Genomic DNA, 8,028 nt, shown 5'->3' with positions numbered 1-8,028 from the left:
GCAAGGAAGGCGTCAGTGCTTTGGTTGTCAAACCTAGTTCCTGTTTGTCTCTCTCCTGTGATTGTCTTCCAGGTTCCAGCTCCTGTCTCAAGACTTCCACCATAGAGACCCGCACCAGCATTCCACCTGCGGTGTAGCCTGACTCTCCAATCCATTGTGGATTCATCTGTTTCCAGCTACAACATTACCTGCTTCCAGCTCAGCTTCCAGCAGAGTACAGCTTCTCTTAAAGGGCCGGTGTCCTTTCTACACTTTACCACTCTCCACCGGTATTATTATTTCTCCGCTCTGAAGTTCTACATTTCAGTTCATATTTCATCGCTCCCAAGTTCATTTATTATTTAACTGGTTCCAGCCAGTATCCACTCCGTGCTAACAACAGTCTGGTTCCAGCCAGTATCCACAGCAGCCGTTTTATCTTCAGCAACCCAGCTTTTCCTGGAACACCAGCTGGCACAATCCTGGGTTATCTCCATTGCTACAGTCGGGCCTGGTAAGGACTTTCCATCTAGAAGATTATAAGAACTATCTCACACTACCAGTGTCCTGTGGCTCCTGCTATCCCGTAGTACCCAGGAACTGTATTTATTCTTTGCTGACTTTTACGTTTTCTTTTACTGCTGCTGTGTTGCGGAGTTGTCATAATAAACATCATTGACTTTTATCCAAGTTGTCGTGGTCACGCCTTCGGGCAGTTATTATTCATGTTACTTACATGTCCAGGGGTCTGATACAACCTCCCAGGTTCCGGTACATCTCAGCCCCTACAACTGAGGCTGCCTCCCGTCAGCTCAGGCCCTCAGTTGTGACAGAAGCCATCCTACAAGACATCCAGGTTGACGCGACCAAATCGGTAAAGGCAATAATCAAACCCCCTAACGGAGGGTCAGGTGAGGTCGTGTCCACAGGTACGTACAAAGTTTTATATCACGCACAAACAAATGTACCCCATATTGTAAGACCAAAACAAGCTGATGTAATTGACTTTAGTCCTGTCAGGGTGATCACAGTCCCCAATGGGAAGACTGACGATCAGGGAATCATTCCCGTCAAGGACAGTGCAATGCGCCATCCCTGGTCCCGGACAGAATTGAGATCAATCATGTCTGATTTCCCAGATCCTAGGAAAGATCTAAGTGTATGATCAAAGATTCACAGAAGGTATATCAACTCCCTAGACAACGACATAATCATGGTATCCAAGGAATCAGGCAGGTACAGGGAAAGCGGTTGATGGTGATGAGCATCCAAGCGTTTGAGGAGGCATCAAATCAACCAAGACCCCATTTCACTGACACTTGGAGGAAGCCCAGGGTTTGTGATCTTTGCAAAAGAGAAGGGCATTATGCCAGTAACTGCAACAGCCCACATAAAGTCAGACCCCCTAGACATGAATATGAGCATGAATATGACACACCAAATTATAAAAGGTGATCATTAGGACTGATGGTAAGCCTGAGGTAACAGTTAATAAATTGGGAGGTCATTCCCTGAAGACACAGGAATGACCGGGTGAAACGTTGTAAATGTATCTGTGAAATGTTTCTTTTCTCTCCCCATCTCTGACGATTATTAATAGGACTCAAACATTGCATATCTGCTTGGTCTTTGCAGAAGTCTACCAAACCCCAGCATGACCTATCCGCATCAATGTATCCTGGCCAGATACAGAGGGTGGAGTATGGAGGTGCTGGTGGGAGGGACTGCGCAAGGAAACCATTGGACATGTAGATATGACAGCCTGATGATCTGACAATGTTTTAAAATGTCTGAAAAATGTTTTTTTTTCCTGTTGTTGTTTATTGATGTGTTATGTTATATATATATATATATATATATGAATTGTTCTCTCTCTCTCTTTTGTTTTTGTTTTTGGTTTCTCTCTTCTCACTCATGTTTTCATGTTTTAAAGATGGTATGTCACACATCAGTTAGACAAATGGTAATGCAAGATTTTTGCTCCTTACAGAAAGATCGCTGGTTTGGAAGGAATATTGCATCACCGGAATGTTCGTTTGGAAGACTGAGAGACAGCACCTTTGAGATGACAGCAGAACGAGAAGAACAACAAGACTAGAGAACTAATTATCGTAACAAGTTTCTCTCCCCCTCAAACTGTTTTCCTGTACCCCCATTACAAATTTCTCCTTTTCTCCTCCTGTAAGATGGACTCGCCTCATGAGACTGTGATCCGTGTTTTCATGTTGACCCTGATGTTGACCAGAGCAGTCTGTTTCGGTGAGAGTACCAGTGAGGTCGAGAAAGGATCCAGAAAGGTTCCGATGACTGAGACGGAGGTGTAAATTTCCAATAGCAACACAATCACCAAGCAAAGGCGAGTACCGGAAACGATCTAGCAGCCATGTTATTTGTAAACATTGTGAAGGATTGTTAGCTGAAGAAAACTGTATCTGTAGGCTCTGTGACAATGTAGTTGAGGATGGGTGCATTAAGAAATGCCAATCCAGTTTTAATATCCACATGGACCGGCATCCATTGAGTGACTATCACTCCTTAGTGGGTAGTGTGTTAAATAAGACAGATTGTTGGGTATGCTCTCAAGTACCTCAAGGTCATAGCAAATCAGGGCTAGTACCATTTCCTTTAACGGTAGGGGAGGTACTTGAGCTAAAGGGTGGGAGACCGGTGGACAGGAGGTTTAATATCTCTAGTCCTCCTAGTTTGAAGCTCCACCAATATCATGTGGATAGACCCCTAGTATGTTTTAACATTACCAATCCCCGAAAGCCGGGAAATTGGGAAGTGTCATGGAGTAACCAAACCATGACCTTTTCATATAGAGCAGATAGAATGCCAACAGATACAGAGCTTATACGCCACATAGCCAGTAGAGAAAAATCTTTCCGATATAGGTATACCCTAGGAAGTAGGATTACGAAAGTTGGAGAGGTATCACCAGGATACTGTGCACATATCGTACAAGCTGATACGTGTACTAGACAGATGGGAGAATTAGGGGTAGGAGATTTCACATGGAGGATGTGTAATATGGTTATGTCCTACTCTGTCCCATATGTTCTCCCCGATGATGCATATTTCATATGCGGGAGGAAGGCGTATAAGTGGCTTGCCCCAAACTCTGAAGGATTGTGTTATATTGGAAAAGTACTGCCTGAAATAATGACTGTATCGCATAACAAAATGGATTTGATTTACGACCCAACCATTGAAACCACGCTGTGATAAAAGGTGATTCCACGACCTGTTTCTTTCACCTGTTTTTTCCGTTTTCTCCAAGATAAAAAGACCCACTTGGACGAGGAATTTGACGAGCCTGTATACAGACAACTGATGGATTAAAGAAGAAGTTTTGACAACCTTATACACAGATATTTGATGAACTATGCCATAGACCCCCAGTTTCCCTAGAAATTTTAAAATTACGCTAGCCCAACACTTTTGTAAGTCTATGGACATTGACAAAGCTTTTTGCTCGCACCTTATGAGCAAAAGCACAAAGAAGACTGCATTCAACAGACACCGAACAAGACTTCAGCCGACAAATGTTCATTAACCTGACATAGAATACCACTGCATTTACCATAAGTGTTCTTTATCTTCATTTCTGCAACCCTCAGGTAATGACACACATAGTCGATAGGGAATACAGGCACAGATATCAGCAATCACATATCCCCCCCATTCATGTATCATCAACTAAAATGTGCTCCCCCATTTTGTCGCAAAACGCCGAAATGAGCTCGGTAGAGTTTGACAGCCCATCCACAGACCCTTGATACGGGATAAGAAGGAATTCAAATGTATACTTCGCAATACCTCGAAGCTTGATTTAAAACACGTACGGCACGATGATACATGACCCCCCAAACATGGATTCATACACACATGCTTTTGCTATCTCACTAGGTCATACCCTTTTCACACCTTCTCTTTCTCCTCCCCAACCCAACCATGGAAATGTATTTACACTTGACATATATTTTTCTCCTTTTGAAATGTTTTAGGAAGTGGCAGTTATTGTTGACTGCCAAAGGGTGGACTGTAAAAGTAAGAAAAATATCACTATACACACTGCCATATTTGCACCTCATACATGTCCGCGCTGCGCATGTGTGCGCTCTCCTGTGCGTGCGCATACCCGCTGTTACGTGCACCCGCAGGCGCACTGTATGCGCATTTACGGTAGAGTTTCTGTGTGCCCAGCGTGCGACTCAATCGTTACATAATTTAACCATATAATGTATTTTATAAGTTAATATTCCCCTGAGTCCAGCAGGTATCAGTGGGTCTCAAATGGCTCCTTGACCTTAGAGATTCCCCAAACAATAGTTTGCATGTTGGGAGGGCTTCACATCTTCATATGCATAGTTAAGCACAGGAATAGTAATTGAAGATTAATTGTATTCCAAATCAGTATCTTTCCCGCAGACGGAGTACAATAGCCTTTAATTACACTGAGCTTTGAGACTCAATGAGGAGGGCCAACACCTGTGTTTACGAATGGGTTAGGGTTTGTCTCCAGAAGAATGATTGCTGAGATGTCATTGTCTCAACTGAAAGTGGACATCATGAATATCGAACAAAACCCAGAGACAGGGTTTTGTTTTGTATTCGCCAAACAATAGCTCTCCAGAAGACAGGAATGTGTTAGTCATCACACAACATTTTGCATAACCAAGGCCACTGATACAAGACAGCCCACATATTGTGAAAGACACACTTCCTGTGGTTGACACACCCCCACAGCTGGAATGCAGGTATGATATTATCCACTGGAAATCACAGGGCTCACTCACTCACACAGCTACCTGGCACACTTACTCACACAGCTACCTGGCACCCAGCAGCATGGCGGCTACATCCCCAGGACTGACCTCCAAGCTAAAGGCTAAGTATTGAATTCACATGGCTAGATAAGGAAATATAGACAGATTGCTTTAAGGTCAATGGTGCTGGTTTAAATAGGATATTGTAACTTGTTTGTGTGATAGATCTGGGAATCTGTGATGGTAGCTGGGACATTAGACAACCTGTAGCATAGCATTTGTGGTATTTGTTTGCCTATGGTGATTTAAAATAGATTGTGCTGGTATGTTATAATATATCTTGTTAATCATGAATACCACCATGCAGTTAGCTTTGAATATGTGCGTGTTGCAATGGCAGGCTGATACTTGTGGGTACCTGGTGGTCTGGTCTTGTGATAGCTCGTATGCTCTGGTTATTGAGATACTGTGTTTGCTTGAAATTGTGAAAGGTGATTTAGATGGTTTGGAATTGTAAAATCAGAACATATGCATTGTTTTGAGGCTTGGACATTTTGGAATAAAATGGAGTCTTGTGTCTTCTGCTATGTGATTGTGGTGTAGCAGAGAGTGCCATGTGTTTGGACCTGCAAATCTAAAATGGCTGCTAGCATCCCCCTTTCAACCATGTGTTGCAGTCCTTGGAATCATGGGAGGTTTCCCAAAATGGAGTCTAGCTTCTGTCCCATGCGGTATTGTAGGGTTGTGTATATAGGGACAGCCAGTATGGGTAAGGTCAAGTATTTTCTCCACAAAGATTCTCAGCATTGACTAACTGCGCAGCGATTGTTCCTCACATGTGTAAGCTTCTCTGCAAACATATTGTCTTTATTGTTATTGTGAGCCATCTCTCTCTCTCTCTCTCTTCTCTTCTTTCTCTCTCATTTTCCCTTAAACATAATTGTATTGTATTTCCTGTGTAGTTATCTGGTTAGTTAATCTGTGTTATATTGTAGTGTGTGACTTGTACTGTATTACTCTTTTTGCAAGTAATAACATTCTTACTAAAGGCGTTAGAACCTTAGACCGGTATTTGATTGGTTATTATAAATGCATAAAGGTTTCTCAGAGCGTCATAGTCGCACATACAGCTTTTAAGCTAACAAGGTTACACTGCATTACATCTACACATTGTCACTGCACAAATGTTTACAGTATAAGTACATTCCTTAAGGTATAGTTAAGGGAGTACCCTTGCGGTACTTTTTGCGCCAATGGCGTACTGTGTTCTTTAACCTTTAACGTGTTTTTAATAGGACAAATATTATAGACATTGTCAACACAGAGGTAGGTACAGCAGTGGCCTTCCGTACCGTACTGCTATATATAGTATACTGGTGGTCACTGTGTCAGCAAAACTCTGCACTGTACTCCTCCTATATAATATTATACTGGTGGTCCCGACTCCCCAGTCCCCACAATAAAGCAGCACACTGAGCACAGATATGGAGTGTTTTTCAGGCAGACAACGTATAATGGTGGTCACTGTCAGCAAAACTCTGCACTGTACTCCTCCTATATAATATTAATTATACTGGTGGTCCCCAGTCCCCACATTAAAATAAAGCAGCACACTGAGCACAGATATGGAGTGTTTTTCAGGCAGACAACGTATACTGGTGGTCACTGTCAGCAAAACTCTGCACTGTACTCCTGCTATATAATACAGCTGCTCCCCAGTCCCCACAATTAAGCAGTGTGAGCAAACATATATATGCAGCACACTGAGCACAGATATAGAGCGTTTTTTTCAGGCAGAGAACGGATAACTGGTGGTCACTGATCAGCAAAACTCTGCACTGTACTCCTCCTATATTATACAACTGCTCCCCAGTCCTCCCCACAATGAATTAAGCAATAATGCACAATCAAATTCAACAATAACGGAGAGGACGCCAGCCACGTCCTCTCCCTAACATTTGCAATGCACGAGTGAAAATGGCGGCGACGCGCGGCTGCTTATATAGAATCCGAATCTCGCGAGAATCCGACAGCGGGATGATGACGTTCGGGCGCGCTCGGGTTACCCGAGCCATATGGGAGAATCCGAGTATGGCTCGGACCCGTGTAAAAAGTGTGAAGTTCGGGGGGGGTTCGGGATTTGGATTCCATATAAGGAGCCGCGCGTCACGCCCATTTTCACTCCAGTCTCGGAGAGTGTAGTGAGAGGACGTGTCTCCGTCCTCAGTGTCTGTGTGGGGGCGGGAAAGTGGGTTGGCGAGTCTTGTGCTGTGTTGTGCTGCTCAGTCCAGTCCAGTGTAGTCGGTGTCTTATGCTGCATCAGTCCAGCCAGTCACAGTGTTGGTGTCCTCTACTGCTATATGTCCCCAATGCTGCTGGCTGCTGTATAAGTCCCTTGCATTGTTGCTGTGTTGTCTTGCATCAGACCAGGGATAGTGTCTTGTACAGCATCAGTCCAGTGACCAGTCACATTGGTGGTGTTCTCTGCTATCATATATCCAGTGTAACTGTATATGTCCCTTTCAATGGTGCTGTGTTGTCCTGCATTAGACCAGGGGAAATGTCTTGTGCAGCATCAGTCCAGTGACCAGTCACAGTGGTGGTGTCCTCTGCTGCCACATATCCAACATAGCTGTATAAGTCCCTTTCAGTGGTGCTGTGTTGTCCTGCATTAGACCAGGACAAGTGTTTTGTGAAGCATCAGTCCGGTGACCAGTCACAGTGGTGGTGTCCTCTGCTGCCATATATCCAGTGTTACAGCCGTATAATTCCCGTGATACTGGCGTATAATTCCCGTGTGTCATGCCGCCGCTGTGCTTGCCTCTCCGGGGGCGCTGGGTCTCCGGGCGGCCGTCCTCACTGGCGGTCTCCGGCTCCCGGCGCTCCATCGGGCGCACGTAGTGTGGACGTCGCGGGTGCGCCCGATGTTCACTGAGGGTGCGGGTGACGTCATCAAGCACTTCCCCAATCAGACGCTGGCGGGAAGTTCAAATTCAGACACCGGGCAGAGCTCTGGCGCCTGAGTATCATCTTTACTGCTATTGAAGTTGTGATCTCCAGAGCTCCCGTATCCCTGTGGTTTCCAACCCTTTCAGACGAACCTCTGTGCCTCCAAGTACCTTCGTGCCTCCAAGCACCTTCGTGCCTCCAAGCACCTCCGTGCCTCCAAGCACCTCTGTGCCTCCGAGCACTTCAGCGCCTCCAAGCACCTCTGTGCCTCCGAGCACTTCAGCGCCTCCAAGCACCTCCGTGCCTCCAAGTACCTCCGTGCCTCCAAGCA

The sequence above is a fragment of the Pseudophryne corroboree genome, chromosome 2, assembly GCF_028390025.1.
Source record: "Pseudophryne corroboree isolate aPseCor3 chromosome 2, aPseCor3.hap2, whole genome shotgun sequence".
Classification (NCBI taxonomy): Eukaryota; Metazoa; Chordata; class Amphibia; order Anura; family Myobatrachidae; genus Pseudophryne; species Pseudophryne corroboree.
The sequence above is the reverse complement of the archived record's forward strand: the minus strand, read 5'-3'. Positions refer to the sequence as shown.